The sequence below is a fragment of the Anser cygnoides genome, chromosome 2 (genome assembly GCF_040182565.1).
Source record: "Anser cygnoides isolate HZ-2024a breed goose chromosome 2, Taihu_goose_T2T_genome, whole genome shotgun sequence".
Lineage (NCBI taxonomy): Eukaryota > Metazoa > Chordata > Aves > Anseriformes > Anatidae > Anser > Anser cygnoides.
The window spans coordinates 75,740,268-75,762,328 of NC_089874.1; the positions used below are offsets into that span (position 1 = coordinate 75,740,268).

The 22,061-nt window shown below is 36.3% G+C and overlaps 1 long non-coding RNA gene across 1 annotated transcript; it reads right to left on the bottom strand.

Moving 5' to 3' along the window:
* Nucleotides 1-554: 554 nt before the first annotated feature.
* On the bottom strand, nucleotides 555-20,936 carry LOC136789917 (uncharacterized). The gene is made up of 3 exons (XR_010828973.1): nucleotides 20,367-20,936; nucleotides 10,411-10,579; nucleotides 555-1,476 (listed from the first exon to the last, which is right to left on the bottom strand). It is a non-coding gene; the product is annotated as an uncharacterized lncRNA (long non-coding RNA).
* Nucleotides 20,937-22,061: the final 1,125 nt, after the last annotated feature.

Here is a 22,061-nt window from a genome sequence, read left to right on the forward strand (position 1 = left end):
TGCCTTTATTCAATAAACAGTGCTTGTTACTACATAACATTTGATCGAGTGTTTTATACGGGTCCAAAGACATGACATAAAGTTGCGTCCAAGAGATACAGTCAAATTTTTAATATCTATTCATGTTAGTAAGTGGAAAGTACTAACAAAAGAAGTAAAATTAATTAAGTGAAATACAAATATATGCTTAATTACCAGCTTACAGAATCATCAGTCCTAAAATGTCATTAATGGATTCATTTATCCTTCCTAATGTAAGAGATTTTAAATTATATAATAAGAAGGGAAGTGTACATACACGGTGGTTGGAGAGAGTCACACATCCTGAAGAATTTGAAACCAGCTCAAACAAAAAGAACTGGAAGTTCTATGTGAAGGTTTCTGGAACACAGTTTTCCTGCATTTATCATGATAGTTGTTTCTCAGTTGATATTAATTTAAAACAAGTAATTGAAAAAAAAAATATTTGTAGTACAAAAATCATAGATATGCTGACAATTCTAGCCGTAGTAAAAAAAGTGAGGAAGGAAGGAAGAAGAGAAGGAAGGAAGGAAGGAAGGAAGGAAGGAAGGAAGGAAGGAAGGAAGGAAGGAAGGAAGGAAGGAAGGAAGGAAGGAAGGAAGGAAGGAAGGAAGGAAGGAAGGAAGAGGGATTTTCTGTAAAGAAACCTTCCAAATGAAATTTTTTAGCCAAGCATTTTTAATATTTTTCAATTGTTGTTTACCTGCTAGGTTGATCGATGATACGCCCACACAAACAGAACTCTTGTTTATGGCATCAAGGGTTGTGACAGTACTTTGTTAGACAATGACAATCTAAAACTGAAGACTTTTGACCCTGTATACCATGTATATGAGATCTTAAAAGTTTGATAGTTATGGTGATTGATAGATCCTCATTGTCTGGTGAAACAGGAACTGGGTTTGCAGATCCGCTTTCAAGAAGACTCAAACACAGCTTAAGAGCAAGTATGACAATATTGATTATCCTCACAGTTCCTAGGGAAAGGGACCTTGCAGGGAGGCAGCAGGGGATTATCAGGCATGGCAGAGCATCTGTCTATGGTTGAGGCTTTTTGGGGGGGTGAGGAGGGAGGCAGCAGTGTGTAATGGTTTCAAAGGTTTTTTCTAGGGTGGGGGGCAGGTGGCACATGTGCACTATTGACTATAATGCATGATATAGCTCTGTGGCTGGCTGTAGTTAACAAGATATATACTCACTTGGTGGATGCTCTAGTTTGATAAGCAGAAGCTTGCTACAGGTCTGGACATGGTTCAAGAATGCTGAACAATCTTATTTTGAGCAAGTTCTAAAAGTCAGCTCAAGTTCAGTAGTTGCTAAGCAGCAGGTTGAATCAGTCAATACACTCCTGTCTTCTCCTCAGTCTTCTGAAATCATCCCCCTTACACTCATCAAGCTAATGTCTAAAATAAGTTTTCCATAAGGTGCTCGTTTTTTGATATAAGACAACATACTCTGTGGAAAAAAAAAAAAAAAGAAAAAAAAAAAGTAATTCTTAATGAAAGTGCATTAAACAAAATAACTCTGCACAAAGCATAACTCTTTTAAACAAAAGAAAAGATGAATTTTCTATATAATTTAAACAAACACGATGAGCTTGTGAACAATTTACTTCTTGCATGCAAATATCTACAAAGATATTCACCTTTCAGTAGAAGTATCCAGGTCTCTGTCCCTGTGCTAGCTGCTGTGCATTCATGTAAAATCTTCCAATTTAAATAGATAAAATAGTCAGCAACAACAGTCAAATAAATAAATAAATAAATAAACACAGAGATCAAAACATATCCTGAAATTGAACCCAGTCACAAGTGTATTTTAGAAGCAAATGAAGAATACACTGGAATTCATGTGACTCATTTCTCCACACCCTTCACTCGAATAGATCACAAGATTATTAGTAAGGCTAAGCACCCACCATTAAGAAATAAATTGTTCGTTGAAGTTGCCTTGGAAAACTTTATTTTTCATAACCCATACAAGTAATCTTGTTCATTTTGGTAAAGTCTATTGATATATTAAGACCCATTCATTCATAGGAATAAATGTAGAAATGTAATAGAATGCTTTCATCCAAAAATTTGTGGGTTTGTTTGTTTGTTTGTTTTTATTAATGATTTGTTCTGTGAACAAATCAAATAAAAGCATCTCAGGAACACTCTCAGCTAAAAACACATATGTGAATTAAGAATTTCCTCTCTCTCTGGCTCATTTTTGTTGCCATGGAAATCTTCTCAAAGGTTGTCCTTCTAATAAACTTTTGAAAGTAAAATTTTATTGCTTGACCTTAAAGACAGGCACACATGAAAAAAGTTGCTTTGGTTTTTACATAACCTGTAATAAATTATCTCCATATTTCAAAACATTAACAGCAATACATTAAAGTACCAAAAGTTCAAACTACAGGTCCTTTATACGCTCTGTACACACAATAACACACATATAATACCGAAATGATGGCCAGTTTACTAAGATATTACTCCAGTTACTTTGATTCATATTAATGATAAAAAATAGCTGTAAAACTAATTTTTCAGAATAAAAAGTAATAATGAATCTGAAGCATGTCTAAAACTGTCTCATTGCAGGGCTGCAAATGGAGAAAGAAACACTCATTAATTTGTTAGAAATGTGTTATTTATGAACATTTTACTGATGTATGATGTTTGAAAAAAAGCACAGACTGGAACAGTCTTCCTACGTGTTGGTTGTACTTTTAGGGGAAGTTGAGAAGAATATACTTAATTGCGACTTGTTAAGTGGATGAGGACGGTGAGAAAGAAACGTTACATATATTCTATCTGTGGTTACTGAAAGCAATTCAGTAGAGGTCTCTGAGAGCCATTGTAAAAGTCTGACCGACTGCCAGCACTTGCAACAATGTTATATCATCAGATACCCTAGCTTGATATTCAATCAATTATGTGGCAATGTCAAAATAATCTGAAAGGAAGAAGGAGTAACATTTCCTATTGCTTCGTCCCTTCCATCCACCTTTCTCCTATATCCTTCCTTTTAAATACATCGTTTGTGAAGAGCAAACTGAAAAAAGCCAGTGAAGAAAACACACACACAAAATGGAAAGGAAGATGAAGACAAGGCACTGTCAGAAAAACATCAAATACTAGAACTTTATAAGAAGGAATGTGTTTTAGCACTGATAACGCGAAAAGTAATGAAGTAATAAAGAATAAAATAGACTATATATATATATACATTATATATATAACAGGACTATTTTTAATGAAAGTCTGAGTTTTCAACTAAAAAAGCTTTTCACATGTTCTGATGAGAGTTTAGCTTTCCCAGTGCAAAGTCAACTCTTCGCATTTGAAAAGGCTCCCAGGATACCTTATGGTTGCAATTTATTTTATCAGGGTACATGAAACACCGTATGTGATGACTCCTATAACAAAATGTTCCTCGTATCAAAGGAAGGGATTGCTACTACAGTGTGATTTGAACAAGGACCTAATTCCAAAGAATAAAAAGGGAAAATATCTGCTTGAAAATTCCCTTGAGAAATCAGAGAATTTCCAAATTATAATATTCATTTTTTCTGCTGAAATTTTATTGAAAATATTTTAGTTCTGATAAAAGAAAATTTCTGCAAAAGAACAATATCCATAGTAATTGTGGGATTATTAGGAAAGGATGCTCAATCTTGCAGGTAAAACTTCAGTCCTCCAATCTTTAAACATCTTGGTTGATTTCTTCTATTACTATTATTATTGTTATTACTGGTTACTGTCAGCTACTAACACAACCCCAAGGAAACTGTACTGAAAGTACCATGTTGCATATTTACAAGTGACAGCTCTACAGACCTTTATCAGAGAAAGGACAAAGTTTGCATGGAAGACAAGAAGGAGAGATTAAGAATGAGAATAGATTTTGAAAGGGCAAATCTGGAAGAATTCTGAAGATGAAGATATATCCTTGTGCACCAGAAGAACACTGAAACTATTTCAAAAGAAAGAAAATCTGCCCAAAATAAGCAGACAACATTAACTGGCTACAGGTTCTCAGTATTCTGACTATAGAGAGGTACCTCACACAACGATGCTGAGAAGACAATGGATTAATTGCCACTCTTGGTGTCATATAAAAATAGTTACGGTTTACAGATAACCTCCATTTCCTTCTTCCCTCTCACCTTCACAAACGTGGCCTGAATGTCCAACTACCCACACTGCTATGCCCACCTTTATGTGAAGGAATGGCTGTCTGAGCACCACAGCTGAAATAGCAGATTCTTCACCTTCAATAGCTTCACCTTCAGTGCCATCTTAAAATTGTATGACTTACCCAGACCATCTGCCTCCCACCTCTCCTGGCCATTCATAAAAGGAAGGCTGCATGGCTCATGAAGCAGCTCCTTAATCACCACAGTTTTCTAGTACATTATAAGATTCAAGCAAGGATTTGTTGGTGTTAGTGCAGCAAGATAAAACTGTTCATTCAGGTACTATTGTAAGGTTTTCCATAATAAATGGCACAAAGCAGGACATTGGGCATATATGAGTGGTAACTGTTTCAACACACTGATTTTTATTCCTCACTGCTTCTGTAGCAGAGCTTTAAAAGAGTTACTTTTTTTTTTTTTTTTCTTTTTTTTTTTTTTTAAATCTTGGTCTGCTTATCCATCTGTAAACTGACCACCAGTTTTGCTAGTGCCTTTAAGATGACTTGTTGACTGCAATTACTTAGTATATTTTCAGAAGTACATGTTGTTTTGCTGTGTGGGTATTTCTAGGGTAGTTATGAACATTAAAAGGTCTTGCTCTTTTTCTTGCAGTGTGCAATAACAGTGCATTTTTGCACATGGTTTCAAGTGGAACAGAGAAATAAGAAAGGAAAAGGAGTATGTGTTCTGTGTATAGAGCTGAGAGTGAATTAGGGAGATCACAACAAGATTTTCCTGTCTGCCTTTAATACATGGATTTAAAACTTTTTGTCTTGCTCATGGATTCAGAAAAATGTCCTAGATTAATACTTCATATTGTTGATATTTATTTATCAAGTGCTTCTAAGTTTAATGTCATATTGCCTTTTCAGTATTCCTGTTCATTTGTTTGTTTTTTTTTTATAACTAATAACTCTACAAAAATTAGAGTTTCATTGATATTTAGGTGTGGTATAATATTATCAAGCCCGTCTCTATATATCAATTCCAACATTTAACTAGAGCTCAAGTAATGTTTCATTGGAGCAGGCTATACTGCCTTTATGAACAAAAACAAAACAAAAAAAATATTGTGGTTGAACTGCAAGTACTTTTCACCTGACTAATAGTTTCCTTTCAGAAACGGGAAAACAAACAAACAAAGAAATGAAGAACAAAACAAACCAACCAACCAAACAAAAAATAACAGTATCAGTTTCCGTGTTCTATTGCTTTTCCTCTGCTGCCAGTCTTCTACGTGCAGGTAGAGGTACATTAACTTCTAGATACTACATAAATACATAATTGCAGTTACATAGTTCTAAAAATGCAAAATGAACCAATTTACCAACATGTTTTAGACTAGAGCACCTTACCTATTCACAGAATCTTTAATTTTATCTTGCTATTAGTGGGAAGAAAGTTAGCCAAGCCTTTGTGCTACAGCTGATTATCTTTCTGCTTATACTAGAATCAAAAGCACTGTTGACCAAGTACCATGTTGGAAAGAAGGAAAATGAATTGAGACATCTCTCTAATTTCCAACTTCACCATTCTGCTCTCCCATATTCCATAGAGCTTGAAAAAGAGAGTTTGTTCTGAAAACGTACCCTCTGTAGACATAGATAGGATAAATTTATGGTGCTTCCAGTTGTAATAATCATCTCATAAATAAATCAATGTTTATGAGAAAATACATCTGTCAATAGAGAATAATTTTATTATTTTCCTACCAGCATACAAGGGAAGAGGAAAAAAAATAAAATAAAACTTTTACCAGTGACTAACATACATTAACCTGAAAAACTCAGCACGTATTGGTCCCAAAGAAGATCCTTATTCCCTTGACTAGAAAATCCTCCTCAGAGTACACAGGTCCAGTTTTTAACTATAATAAAGACCTGCATAGAGACTGACTGTCAGTTCAAAGTCTGTTGCAGAAGTATTTCAAAAATATGCAAATATTAGCAGTTTGAAACCACCAGTGCTCTGGCAGATTAAATGATGTTTCTGGGGGCTCTGGGATGGGCCCTGCTTGGTAAGGTCCCTACTCTGTTTAGCCTCCAGATCCCTTGTGGCTCCTGGCTCCCAGCCTGCAGGGAACAGCCAGCCCCAGTAGCACCCTGACATTGAATCAGAGAACTTCTGTATCATCAAATCATAGAATCTTAGAATATGCTGAGTTGGAAGGGACCCACAAGGATCATCAAGTCCACCTTCTCACTTCACACAGGACCACACCAAAAACAAACCCTATGTCTGAGAGCATTGTCCAAATGCCTCTTGAACTCCCGCAGGCTCGATGCCAAGAGCACTGCCCTGGGGAGTCTGTTCCAGTGCCTGACCACCCCCTCAGTGGCACTTTTTCCTGCTACTCAACCTGAACCTCCCCTGATGCAACTTCTTGCTGTTCCCTCAGGTCCCTTGGGTGCTATTGCTATTCATTTCCAATATTTTTACACTGTTAATGTTATAAAATCCAGCATTATTAGTTTTTATCTTTTTTTTCAGTAATGTTTAGCAGTATTCCAATATCATTTGCTTGCTGTCTTCAAGCAAACTTGACAGTACTCATAGAAACTTGGAACTCAATGCTTGGCATCTTTCTGAACTGTCAAACGTAACAAGAGTTAACATTTCAGAGATGTTTAAGAGGATTTAACTTAGCAGCTACTACCAGCTTTACCTGCAAGGTGCATGCCTTAACACCTGCTCTGGGTTCTGAACATTTGTCCTTATTAATATTTAGGTTATGTTTTATGCTAAGAGCTCCCAGGGTATATGCCCACATAAAATTTCTCTCTGAAGGATATACTCTATTCATTTCATCAGCTGTAAATGGTTATGCAGTATGCATATTTGGAAACCAGATATGTTCTGTAAATTTGCAACAGAACTGGAAGAATGTGTAACTGTGATACAGCAATTGATGTAGATTAATCTGTTGTATTTTCATTAGGGAGCAGATCTTCAAATTTCTGACAATGTTACTTTAATTTTCTCATCTGTTTTTCAAAACCCCAAGTTGGCATCAGCTCGTTTCTCTCACAGAAGTATATCTGCACTCTGGAGAAACTGAATATTTACCAACAAAGAAGGAAGTATTTTCCTGGCTAAGACAAATTAATATAGCATTAATTGTTCCTCTCAATTCTTTTTGCATAGGAACTAAATTGTCAATAAATATTTCTGGTTTTCCTAAAATGTGTGACCCCTTCTGAAAATCAGGTATAACGGTGCCCAGATTTAGAAGAATATTTATAATCTTACAGAACTGAATGTATTACAGTGTAGAGTTACCAGAGCAAAGCATATAAGTGGGTATTATTCTGTTTTATTAACTAAAAATAGAAATAGTATTAATTAGAAATGGAAATAGAATCATGGAATTATAGAATTGTTTGTATTGGAAGGGACCTTAAAGATAATCTAATCACAACCCCCCTGCCATGGGCAGGGACACCTCCCACTAGACCAGGTTGCTCAAAGCCCCATCCAACCTGGCCTTGAGCACCTCCAGGGATGGGACATCCACAGCTTCTCTGGGCAACCTGTGCCAGTGCCTCACCACCCTCACAGTAAAGAATTTCTTCCTTATATCTAGCCTAAATCGACCCTCTTTTAGTTTAAAACCACTACTCTTTGTCCTATCACTACATTCCATGATAAAGGGACCCTCTACTGCTTTTCCCTGTAGGTATTCTTTAGATACTGGAAGGCCACTATAAGGTCTCCCCAGAGCCTTCTCTTCTCCAGGATGAACAACCCAAACTCCCTCACCTTGTCTTCACAGGAGAGGTTCTCCAGCCACTTGATCATCTTTGTGGCCCTCCTATGACTTGTTCCAATTGGTCCAGGTCCAGGGGGCCCCAGAGCTGAACACAGGACTCCAGGTGGGGTCTCATGAGAACAGAGTAGAGGAAGAGAATCACCTCCCTCGACCTGGTGGCCATGCTTCTTTTGATGCATTCCAGGATGCCTTTGGCTTTCTGGGCTGCAAGCTCACATTGCCAGCTCATGTCAAGCTTCTCATCAACCTACACCCTGAGGTCCTTCTCCTCAGGGCTGCTCTCAATCCATTTTCCACACAGCCTGTATTTGTGCTTGGGATTGCCCCAGACCATATGAAGGACCTTGCACATGGCCATGTTGAACCTCATTAGGTTCACACAGGCTCACCTCTCAAGCTTGTCCAAGTCCCTCTGGATGGCATCCCTTCCCTCCAGGATGTCATGCTGAGGGTTCATTCAATTCCATATTAACAAAGATGTTAAACACCACCAGTCCCAATACTGACCCCTGAGGAACACTACTCATTACTGATCTCCACTTGGACATTGAGTTGTTGCCGCAATATCCAGCCAACTCCTTACCCATGGAGTGGTCCATCAAATCCACGTCTCTCCAATTTAGAGACAAGGATATCATGCTGGAGTTATTTCAAACTTTATTTGAAGCAATTACCATCTTAATCACCCAAAAGATATATACAAGGACAGCATGAAAAAATTAAAAGCAAATATCTGAAGTTAATGCTGGTGAAATAAATCAATCCATTTTAAAGACATCTATGAATGTTTCCTAAAACAAGTAGTTACATAAAATCTAGGACCCCACAGGTTTTTTTTTTCTGCAGGGGATGAAGGAAACTGGCATCTCTGATATAATCCCTTTTTTAAAAAAAGGATATCTAAAATCCTATTTTCCTGAACAGAGCTGGAACCTAGCAAGATGAAACTTTATCTTTGCTAACAGCTCCAACCTCCTTTCAATTTGCATTTGCAAGGTATTTCATGTCTAGCTTTTTCTTCTCTCAGTAATGTTACTGATGATTCAGACATCTACCTGATACTTTCCAAGGTGCTCTCTCTTTCCATTTCATGGAGTGGCTACATAAATGTTGGCCAACAAAAGTTTTCTTTTTCCTTTAGATTCACTTTTAGATGACAACCTGCACTTGTGTTTGGAATTTAGTTCCTTACAGTTCCTTTAGTTCCTATTAGTTTCTTACAGCTGACACAAAGAACAGTAACCTCAGTCAATCCCAAACCAGTCCCCTTAAATCAAGAAATTTGTCCCATGACTCTAAGAACAAAAAGTTTCAATAAAGAAAAGACAATACTATTGGACCTGCTGTTTTCTTATACTAGACTTATGCAAAATATTATCAGAAAGGAAAGGTGAAATTACAAAAACATTTACTTTCATAGTTTGTTCTCAAAATACACTTATGTCTCACTAAAACAGTTTGCTCTTCAATTATTCAATAAGAATAAAGGCAGGAATATTTTAACTGATTTGCTGGTATTGTGGAGTCCTAAAGGGAGATTGTGCAGAGGAAGAGGAAAGATCAATGTAGAGAAGTAAAGATAAGACTGACTAAGAAAAGATTAATTCAGGAGGAAATAAAGGCAAGCTCTGTGTACAAGAAGAAAAAGCATATCCATTTTATCTTCATAGTTACTCTCTGTCTTACCAACAGAGTACCCTGATGACTCACACACTCATGCATTTATCCTCTCAAAACACCTGAGACAGGTAGACAGTGCTTTGTAAGCTGTACCATAAATGGGTATAAAAATAATATGGAAAATTTATGGCAAAAGCAGAGCAGAACTGAGATTGTGAATACCCACTCAGTACCTTAATATATCTTTCTCACCACATAAAAATAGCAAGCAATTACCATTCATCTGATGACTGAGTGACTTAAACCACAAATAGTCTATCTTGACACCTATATTGTATAAATATTAAGTAGAAACTTCCATTTTACTTCTAAATCTTTCATTTCCATTGAAAATAATTTTAACAATTCAAAACTTTTTCAGTTCTGGGCTTCATTAACTGGACTGCCTCTCCCCTTACCTGTTGACTACTATATACACATTAGAAATCATGGAACTAATTATTTGTATCATAACTGATGGACAAGTCACTAGACCTATCTGTTGTTTTCCTTGTACAAGTACATAAGCAATCATATAAGCAAGTGAAATAGGTTTGAATTCTGTAGAGCTGCAATGTTTACCTGTTTGATTTAGAGTCATCTATGACAGTTATTATATAAAATCATTTGTACAGGATTTTTTTTTTTAAAAAAAAGTATTTCAACTGCAAATCTGAAGTGCTATTCTAACCTTGAGGAAATAAAGAACTGCAAACCTTCATGGGTACTAGTGTTACTGTCAGACTCATTATTGGAAAAATTAGCATTTGAATACCCTTGCAATGTGGAATATTTGTTTCTTCCTTGTGAAATTGTTCAGCATTGGCAGACTTATCACAGCTCCTACTTCACAGCTGCTGGAGATGGATCAGTTAATCAATGGTGTCCGAACTGTGAATGTTCTCATTCTTCTGCTCGTTGTCAAGTCCAATGTACTCTTGCACCTATGGAGTTTAACAAAACAAAATGCACCTGCTGTTTCCAACATAGATTGACTTCACAGGACCAGAAACTGATAAACATGTGGCTATTTACCAGAAAACTGAGTGAACTTTCTGCTGAATCTAAACAATAATCACCTATTAACTATTCTAAAAAGGTTGTGTTCATCTACATCACATAGTATGAACAGGCCTATAAGGAGTGCAGTAATGGGTCAACTGGTAAGAGCATGCTCATGAGGCATTTATGTAATGCACAATGACAACTGTAGAAAAGCACAGAGAAGAACAGCAGGGAAATCAAGAAAGCTACTTGTTCACAAACTTTTTAGACTAGAATGCTATTAAATAAAAACAACTGTTATAGCTTATTTCTTTACTGCATTATTCCCTCTTAAACAGCTAAAATAGATACTTTTTTTTTGTTGTTGTTGTTCCACAGGGAAAAAAAATAAAAATGAAATGAAAAAAAGGAAGGAAAAAAAAAGGGAAAGGGAAAGGGAAAGAAAGAGAAAGAGAAAGAGAAAGAGAAAGAAGAGAAAGAGAAAGAGAAAGAGAAAGAGAAAGAGAAAGAGAAAGAGAAAGAGAAAGAGAAAGAGAAGGAGAAGGAGAAGGAGAAGGAGAAGGAGAAGGAGAAGGAGAAGGAGAAGGAGAAGGAGAAGGAGAAGGAGAAGGAGAAGAAAGAGGAAGAGAAGAGGAAGAGGAGGAGGAAGAGGAAGAGGAAGAGGAAGAGGAAGAGGAAGAGGAAGAGGAAGAGGAAGAGGAAGAGGAAGAGGAAGAGGAAGAGGAAGAGGAAGAGGAAGAGGAAGAGGAAGGGGAAGGGGAAGAGGAAGAGAAAAAGAAAAGGAAAAGGAAAAGGGGAAGGGAAAAAGGGGAAGGGAAAAGGAAAAAGAAAAAGGAAAAAGGGAAGGGGAAGGAAAAAGGGAAGGAAAAGGAAAAGGGGAAGGAAAAAGGGAAAGGGGAAGGGGAAGGGGAAGGGGAAGGGGAAGGGGAAAAGGAAAAGGAAGAGGAAGAGGAAGAGGAAGAGGAAGAGGAAGAGGAAAAGGAAAAGAAAAAAAAGGAAAAGAAAAAGAAAAAGAAAAAGAAAAAGAAAAAGAAAAAGAAAAAGAAAAGAAAAAGAAAAAGAAAAAGAAAAAGAAAAAGAAAAAGAAAAAAAGAAAAAAAAAGAAAAAGAAAAAGAAAAAGAAAAAGAAAAAGAAAAAGAAAAAGAAAAAGAAAAAGAAAAAGAAAAAGAAAAAGAAAAAGAAAAAGAAAAAGAAAAAGAAAAAGAAAAAAAAGAAAAAGAAAAAGAAAAAGAAAAAGAAAAAGAAAAAGAAAAAGAAAAAAAAAAGGAAAAAGGAAAGAAAAAGAAAAAACAGTACCATAATATTCTATTCCTAAAAACAAACAAACCAGGAAAGCAAAACCCCAGCAGTGTTTTATATTCACAACTTCTTTGACTTGGAATGAACATGAAACAAAAGAGAAAGCAATTGCATCATCAGAAAAAAAGCACCATTTTTTTGACACCTTATTCTGTTGATGAATCATTAAATTAATGTTCTTTTAACATTAGCAGAAGCATTTCTGCCACTTGATTCAAGTTTGGCCTCACAAACATCTCAAAGCATGTGGTTTGAATTCAGTCAGGCTAAGTTTACAAATACTTTCTAAGACATCCTACGCTAAAATATTCTCATTGTTTGCTGCATGAAATTTTGAAATTTTCATTCTAAGAGTTCACCACATTACAGAGTATATGACTATTATCTCTGTTCATACAAAAAATGCTTTGTCTTTGAGGTACAGCATTTCATTCTATATATTTCCAAATAACCCTAATCAGCAAAGCCTCTCAAGAACATCCTTTCTATTTTTGCTTACTGTCTATACACTGGAAGCATGCGGCAAACCCAGGTGGGCCAGGCAGGGCCCAGCAGGCAGGGCCCGTCCCAGCAGTCCACTAGGCGCAGGGCACCAGGCACCTCCCTGGGACCAAGGCCAGGCCCGGCCCTGATGCAGCCTCACTGGGGCAGGAGCTGGCAGCCCCTGGGCTACCTTGACACCTGGAGCTGGGCATGGTGGGGGAACGCAGCGGGGGAAGGGATAAGCAAGGCTGGCAGTGCCCTCAGAGCCATGACATTCCAGTTCAAGCCAACTTCTGCTGTGTTCCAGCTGTTTTGCATGCAAGAGGTGTCCCCAGATTGTGGCTAAAGAGAATAAAAAGGTATGACAGATTAGTGATAGCTATTGGATTCTCATGGCTGGGAGGAAACCCTTAATAAAAAGAGGAATAAACGCGATCTCTACCCTGTGTCTCACCAAAAATGGTTAACAAGCTTGAGAAGAATCACAGAGATGTTTCTTCATAGGAAGACAAGTGTCTGAATGAAGAAAAAACACCTTCTGAGATGTAGGAAATGGAGATCATTCAGAACCAATCTTAAACAGAAAGTGGGAGATCACAGCCACTAGAGTAAGACTAAGTCACGAAGCCAAACTTCTACAGTATTCCTCTACAGACAAAAACCTTGTATCAGGTGCTGAGGATAAGCCTGAAACAGTACTTACTGGAGAGCCACCTGGCAATTTCGAGTATACAGGAAAAGGATATTCTTGTTTCAGGTCTGGCTGAGTCAAAAGAAGCTAAAGAGCAATCATCATGTCAACTGCCTTGAAACCGTTGACGTCACATTTAGCTATGCATTCCGTCTCTGTTCACGTTTTCACAAAAGGCCTTTGTAATCAACATTTAGAAGACTTCCCTTAAAGCAGAAGTGAATACTCAGGACTCCCTAACTCCCTGTAGAAGGAAAGGTCTTTATAATTGACTTCCCAGAAATAACACAGCAATCTTTATTCAATATACCCACAAAGCATGATATCCCACTTCTGGTACCAGTCTAAATCCCTTCTGGCATACAAGAAAATCATTTCAATCACTTCCAGAATGGCTTCCAGTTCTATGGTTCTCTGTGCTTTCACTTAATCAGAAAGGGCCTGCAGTTTTGCAGAAATTCTGATATTCCATTGATGTTTGCATACAGAAATAGATGTCATTGTAAGATTAGCCAGAGTATTATAATTAATTTCTAATTTCAAATAGAAAATCCAGCTTCAGCATCATCCATATTCATAGCTCCAGTAAATACTACATCTCTTTATTTCAAATATAACCAGAGCTGGGACCTTCTACTGTAATTCTTTATCAGCAGTCATCAATGAACTGCAATCAGTTAAAACCGGGTAAATTACAAAATATGCAAACAAATCAAGATTATAGATGTGTCATTTTTCTTACCTTTTCATTTCAAAGTGTCTAAGATGTGATGGCATCCGCTTATCAGATTTACTGTCACAATTATTATTAAAGTAATATATCATTCAGAACTAAAAAAAGCACAAATGCAGGACACTACATCCAAATGCTCAGAATTTTAGCTTGAGGTTGAATTCAAATTTCTCAATGCAAATCTTTTTCTTTTTCTTTTTTTTTTTTTTTTTTTTTTTTGTGCTTTAAATTAAGGGTGTAAGCTAAAATCAGATGACTAAACATTATCCAAATCCAAGTGTCAATGCTAAATTTTATCTCTGCTTACAATGGAACAAATGTATTTGATATGGAAATATATGAAATGTTTTCAATCTCATATTTCACATCGATATGTACTACCCACCTTCATACCAAAATGTACTTTTCACTTTTGCCTCTGAGACACTGGAAATACAGATAATTCACACAACAGAAAAGTAGGGAAAAAATAAAAAATAAAATTAGAGACTATGGAAAGCATCAGGTGTCAATTGAGAATTTTCTCAACAACCTTAGTTTTTGCCTTGGTTCACTCAGTATCCTACCAAAATAACATGATCAAGTCTCCACAACACTTTCAGAAATTTATTTTTTTATTTAACCTATTTTCAAGAGAAAAGGAAGAACCTCAGAACAATGATTTTCTAGTCCTAACTGTTCACACAAAGCACCAGGTTTTGTTAAGTTTTAATGTCACAGAAGAAAGCTAGACAGAACCTTTTGCATTTCTGCATACTTCCTGTAAGGTAGTTACATCTGTCAACAGCTTTTCTATTATGAATCATTATGATCATTTTGATCATCACTATTATGATCATAGTGCTTTATGAGCTAAAACAGAAGAGACATTATGGATCTGGACATTCCATTGGCTGGAAAGCCTGGCAGAAAAGGACCTGAGGCTGCTGGTCAACAGCCTTGAATCAAACAGCAATGTGCCTGGGTGGCCAAGAAGACCAACGGCATCCTGGCCTGCATCAGAAATAGCATGGCCAGCAGGACTAGGGAAGTGATTGTCCCCAAGGCAAGGCAAGGCAGGCAAGGGCGAGGCGAGGCGAGGCGAGGCAGGGCAGGGCAGGGAGGGCAGGGCAGGCAGGGCAGGGCAGGGCAGGGCAGGGCAGGGCAAGGCAAGGCAAGGCAAGGCAAGGAAGGGAAAGGCAAGGCAAGGCAAGGCAAGGCAAGGCAAGGCAAGGCAAGGAAAGGAAAGGGGAAATGAATATTTGAGAAGGAAAAGAACATTTGAAAAGGAAAAGCACCTTTTAAAGAACTCACAATGTAAACAAAATGAAATATTTTACCAGTTTTAATCCCACCACCCTGTAACTTGAGAATATTTTGCAGAAATTCAGTCAGTTCCTCTTTGTGCTGTATAGTCTAGTGAAATGTTAGGAAGTAAATGTCTTCTTTTTCCCCTGGTTCTCCTTGAAGTTCTATATTTCACCCTTCACATTTAACCTTCAGTACTTCTAGTGTAAAGATTAATGGAAAGAGCTGTGATAACTGTAGCCAGAGGATTTAACACCTCTTACCGGGTTTAGTCTTGATTAGTATTTTCTAATTAATATTTTCCTCTCCCTGTTGACACCATAAACACCTGCCCTAAGTACTCATTTTCTAAATGGTTTTTGACTGTCCTACTTCCAGAAGCAAATCAATAAAATTAAATATAGAGGTTGCCATCAAATTTTATATTTAAGTTTCAGGTAGGAGCAACCTGACAGATGGAGCAAGCAACTCTTTGAGATTCCCTGCTCCACTCCTCAGGGTTTCTGTCTGAATTTCTCAACCACATTTTTGTCCTAAACTGAATTTATTTTTCTAGTTTCTACAAAATAACTTTCAAAATCTCCTTCAGTCTCCACAGTAGCTCAGCACATCCTCACAGCACATAATAATATAGCCCATTAGGGGATGGAAACTTTTCTTGTTTATAAGTAGCTGAGACAAATTTCTGAGGAACTCTGGTCATACCCCCTATCTAGGAAAGGCCAGATGCTCACAGTAGGTGCTGGATTGCTATTTTGTTTCAAAGACCTAACCTGTATGCAGACTTTCCTGGACTTTTGCAATAGGATATAGTGATGCCCAAGGTGACAATTATTTTCTGTTTGCATAGCCATTAACAGGTTTTCTTGAAAGTTTTACTATTTGCTCATCATTTCCTTGCTTCACCTGGAGAATCTTATTTTTAAAATGTGAAATTGAAAATACATGCTATATTGATGAGTTTTGTTTCAGAAGTGATGCTAGGATAACAAAAAAAAAAAAAAAAAAAAAGTCCTCCCATACTTTTTATCCTTTTTAAGCTTTATGGTTTTGTGGGTTGTTTTTTATTGTTTTTCTTTTTTGTTGTTGTTTCTGTTTGTTTTATTAAACACTTCTGCTGAAATTATGTAGAAAAGAGAGATTTAATCAAAGATTGCTAACATTGCAAAATAAGTTTGAATCCTTGATTCAACTTTATTTATTTGATACAAAACAGAGTAAACTCCTTAGAATGTTACTTGCAGTATTGAAATCTTTATATATATATATATAAGATTTTTATATTTTCTATGTAATATATATTTATTTATATATACAAAATATTCATATCATATATATATCTTATAGAGAAGGAGAGAAAGAAAACAACAAATGCAGTTAAGAAAATGGGGTTTTAAAGCTCTTAATCATTTTGTAGCAAAAAGAATACAAAGGCTCTATAATTATCTCAAGACTTTCATCTAAGTGAGCAGAAAGAGGAGATAGAGGTACATAATATATGCCATATACTTTTTACTACTATGGTCATTGGTGTTACAAGTTTAATGCATGCTTTATTACCTAGAAATTCATATTATTTGCATTTTAACAGGATTTCATTTGCCTTTACCCTCTCCTTTCTTTTCCTATGTTACTATTCAACAGCTAGAGAAGGATAGTTAATGAGAATTATAAAAATCAAATCTGTTCATTTAAAAAAATTTAAATTTGTTACCTCCTACTACATAAAATATACTCTGACATACCAAGATCATCAGATGATGATGCAGATACAAATAATTATTTTATCTTCAATGTTCTTTTTACTAGTTGACAGGTAATGTTCTTAACTTATAGTACTGATTTAAAATTTGTTCTCCTGAGAGTACCCCCTACAGAAAAGAAACTTCTCATTTTTGTTGGCATACTAGCTGCAAAAAGTACACAGCAATCACACAATTTCTTAAGCAGTTTGCATTACAATAGACCTCAAGTATGCCATCAAACACATTCATTAATATTTGCTTTGTAAAACTGAATAGAGCAACCTCATTTTTTTTGTTTTGTTTTGTTTTTGTTTGGTTTGTTTTGTTTTTTAAGTGTCAGCATTCACATTTCTGCTGAGAGGAAAATTATTTGAAATTTTTATTTGAAGAAAATTGATACTTTTAACAGAACTTTAATGTTTTATATTCTGACACATTACAAGGTCTTTTCTGTTATTATTAAATTAAATCAGTATCTACTCTTCTATAACTTCTTAATCTACAACAGCTATTTCCAATAATATCAGTAATCTGAGATGTAAAAGAAACTCCAAATCTGCACTTTATACCGCTGGGCATCAAATTCTATAATTATAAAACCTATCTTGTCCTGTATTTGATTATTTTTATCTTCAAAGAATCTGAAGGGAATGTACACTGCTATATCAGATGTAGGTTTCATTAAGAAAAGAGAGATCCAATCTTAAAGGTATCACCCCACATTTTAATCTGGAATTTTCTCTAATATTATATAGTAGTGCTTATTAAAGATACAACTTTACAACGACAGTGAAGATGAATTTTAATAGGACCAATACGTCCATCTTAACTATTAAAAATAAATAGTCTTTCGTATCTAGCCATGCTCTTTCCTGACAAAAAGGTGGCAGGGATTGTCTATTAGAGGAATTATTGTACTGTTTAAAAAGTTATATTAATCAGCACTGTGCCATATATAATCAGTTAACACTAGTTCTTACCATCATGAACTTGCCAGACACATTTTTTTATTAAGTAATCCTAAACAGATAAAAAGAAAATTAATCATCACCCAACATTCAAAATGAAGACATATACAAAACATACTATATTGTTTTTCATTATTTTTAACCCACATTGTGTGAACAGAAGTGTTTTTCACATTTCTTTAAAGAAATTTCTTTGGGTTAATAATTTGAAAGTGAAAGACATGGGAGTTTCTCCCTTCTCCAAGCAACAGTAACTTCCAACAATGTGTCAGCTTCTTATCCACTTGACTATATATAGCTAACATACTAATAATTGTGAAAAAAAAAAGTCAAAAAAATGATGACAGAATAAAGGAGTGATGTAATACATTTCTGGTGTTTGTTCTGTGTTACATTTCAAGATTGTTTTCCTAGTATATATTCTTCTAGTTTTTCTAGTTCAAACCACCCCTAAGATGCTAAGATGTAGGGGAAAAGATTAAAGGTACAATATATACATATACATATATACATATACATGTATGTGTATGTATATGTGTATATGTATATATACATATACATATTTGAAGGTAAACTGTACACACATTGTTTATCTGGATGTCTATTCTGTTTCTGAAATACAAGCTGACATACAATATTCAAGGTTTGTATCTTCCTACCTTAGTGTCATGTGTAGAAATTTTCACTGTTTACATTCCAAGGTTTGTAAGAAGCATGAGACCACCACTACCTTCCCTTTAAAGCACTGATAGCTCACATCTGGTTCTCAAACCTGTTTTACTAACATTGATTCAGGATGAATCAAAGTTTTTATACTTCTCTTTTGGGTGCAGTACAGAACATGGAAGTCACACTTCTAAGAGTCTGCACTGCTGCAAAATATATTGCTGATATCAAAAATAAATAATAATAATGAAAAGAATAATAACAGAAATGTTAAAAGCTAATGCAAAAAGGAGCAGTCCGAATCTCCCTCACATAAGTAATCCTCCTTGGAGGATGCTGTGAAATGTGTCAGATCATTACCATTTTTCAAAAGAAGGGTTTGTCTAAAAATCACCTAATTCACTTGCAATGGCAAATGTTAAACAGTGTTAGAAATAGTTTATTTGCAAATCATTTTGTATGATAGAATGGCCTCTATAGTAAGATATGGTCTGAAATAGCTAAAGCATAAAGCATATGCGAAGTAGAAGAGGTAGCTTGAAGGGAGAAAAAAAAAAAAAAAAGATTTCTTTAGAAAGGTATGAAAGACAGTGGGGGGTTGGTAATTTTTGTGTGTCAAATATTACACTACTCATCAGTTCTGATAATACTTTATGTTAACTTTTCATAGCCTAGGATTCATCCATATTATATTAATTTTAAAGTGAATTTGAATTTCATCCACTGGCTCTAGTCAGTTTTGAATGGCAGAACTCCCTATAGAAGAAACCCAAAAATAAGAATAAAGAAAAATTATGCAGAAAGCAAGGCAAAATTGGGCTAGATCATGGGGTTCTTTTGGCAGTCAGTTACAATTGAAATGCTAAGTTTAGAATGTTATTATTGTACTTTTTGACAGCAGTGAGCATCACTAGAACAATCCACAACACTCAACCTGTTAGTTTCAGAAAATAATTTCTCCACAAAGAGCAGTTTGACAACACAGGCCACATGGTGTTTTATGTCAAAAGCTACTGAATGTTTGTTCTTCGCAGAACTTGAAAGTGAAGAATATTGCCAGATAACTTAGAACAGCTTTCTGAAACTCCCAGATAAAAGGATTATTAAAACATATTCCTTAATATGTATATTTAATAAGAAGTAAGCAGCATGACTGTTCTGAGGAAAGTTCCATTTCTGCAGCAAATGTTAAGAGATACGCAGTACTTAGATCTTTATTTTTTTCAAGATATAACATGAAAATCTTACCCATGGGCAAGTTTAAATATTTTTACATAAGTTTAAATCTGAACTTTAAACGTGTGCTTTCTACATTATTCCATTCTTTTCTGTTGAATATATATCACACATAGGCTCCTGTACGTACATGCCTTCCATGTAATAAAGATTCTAACCTCAATATCTCACCACCAAGCAGACAGGACTTGAAAAGCTATTGACCATACTGCCATGTCTGACTTTGGAAATTTATCTCATCTATTTATATACTTATTCATACCATTTTCTTTTAAAACTAATAAGCTAAAAATAAATAAGAGCATGGACCATGAGAAAAGCAATGTGTAAAGTTTAACACATGCAAGGTTTCCAGAAATTCAGGTGGAAATATGTCTGATTAACAGAGGGCATTGTAGACAGCCACAGTAAATTACTTCAGAGCCCTTAATGGAGGACAGTCAATTTAACAGTCAATAGTCTGTGATAGCAATTGTCTTGTTTCAGAGTTGCAAAGCCTGGTCTTACAAAATAGGTTAAGAAAAATATAAGGCCCCTTCCAGACTGACAGAACAGTTGAAAATGACAGCTGTGGCTCACTTAGCTTTCCTGGAGCCTCATTCAAATTTTATGGTTACCTTGCTCTCTCAGTTGCCTTCTTTTCCTGTTGACTGCAGCTGTAGTCAGTGTATTAAAGAGGTAATTCACGCATGTGAAATTGTGCTGTGCGCACAAACCCTGCTCAAGATCTTCGTCAGCCTCAGCAGGACGGGAAGGGAATGTAGGCCTGTGCAGACAGCTGCAGGCCCGCAAGACATTCCTCGCACGGCTGGAAGGCAGCCGATGGAGCTGTTCAGAGATGAGGCCAGGATGCAGCAGCCTCGCCAGCTGTGCCAGGCACTCAAGAGCCCTCTCAGAGATGACAACTGGATCTTCAGTGAGGCCAACTGCCTGTCCAGTCTCTCCCTCTACAGCTCCTGCAGCAGCCCAGCCTTTCTGTTTAATTGGGATCACCGATACCCACAATTTCTTTCTGGACTCTTGGGTTACTTCTTGACGCCTTTTTTACTGTTTAATCAGCACAGCTTCTTCTCTCACTACGTTCTCCCCTTTCCTCTTTGTGCCATGCAAAGTTCTGTATTTTTTCCAGCAGGCAGTTGCAGGGACACAGGGAGACCTGGTGAGTAACTGTGAGCCCTCCCTTGCAATTCGTGACCCACAGTGATTTAATTCCGGATCTACCTATATCTTAAGCAAGTACCCTGAAAATAAGTCTGTGATCTTTTTTCTTTGGTGGGGTGGATGGAGGTAGGCACAGGTTAGGACCAGGTCTGTAAAACCTTTGGAAATACTGCCTCTGGGCAACCAAGGGCCAGGGGTGGGATATGGGGTTGCCCCTTGGCCCTGGCCTCTCCCAGCCCCTCACACCCGGTGCCTGCTGGCAGCCTCAGCCCAGTCCTGCTGTGGTGCCTAGTTAGGATGGGGTAGTGCATGGCACAGGCCCCGGGCCTTCTGGCATCATGAATATGGGGATGTGGCACATTTCTGCAACAGGCTATGGCTTTTGTGAATACCAATTTTCTCAGTGTTTACACACAGCTTGGGTTCTGAATAGCTTAAGAAAGTATCAGCTGTGTAGACTTCGATTTTCAGCAGCTCCTGAAAGCATAATTTTTATCTGCTAACCAAACTTCCTTGAACTCCTGTTTTGTTTGTTTGCTTGTTTGTTTGTTTGTTTGTTTTGTTTGTGGCTTTTCTCGGTGGCAAGAGGAGTTGACTGCTTGCATTTATACCTAGCTTTATGACGTGCATGATTCTGTGGCAAGCTACATTTATTTGATTTAGCTATGGTTTTGCTTTCTTCTTTCTGAAAGCTGATGCTGCAGTGGCTGTAGACTATAGCTGGGCATGACTTACCTTGATTTATAATACCTACAAAACTGCAGTAAGTTAAATGACTACAGTCACACATTGAAATCCAACACATGAGCACAATGTGATTTAGTGTTTCCTTACAAATATAGTTAATAAAATTTTATTTTTGTTGTCTATAGAAATAAAAAAGAATGCTATAGAAAATAAAATGTAGGCTCAAAAGCATATATTTGAATGGTAAATACAAAGCACCCAGTAAGAATTTTCGGTAGGCATAGGTCAGTTAATAATTTACCAGATTTTTTAGGAAACTTTGTCCAGAGGACCAAGATATATATTTATTATATATTTCTTTCTATGACATTTAAATAGTAGATTTAAGACTATCTGACAGCCAGTCAATAAGCTTGAATTTTGCAAATACTCTGATTCTCTGATAAAAGTACAGAAATTACTAC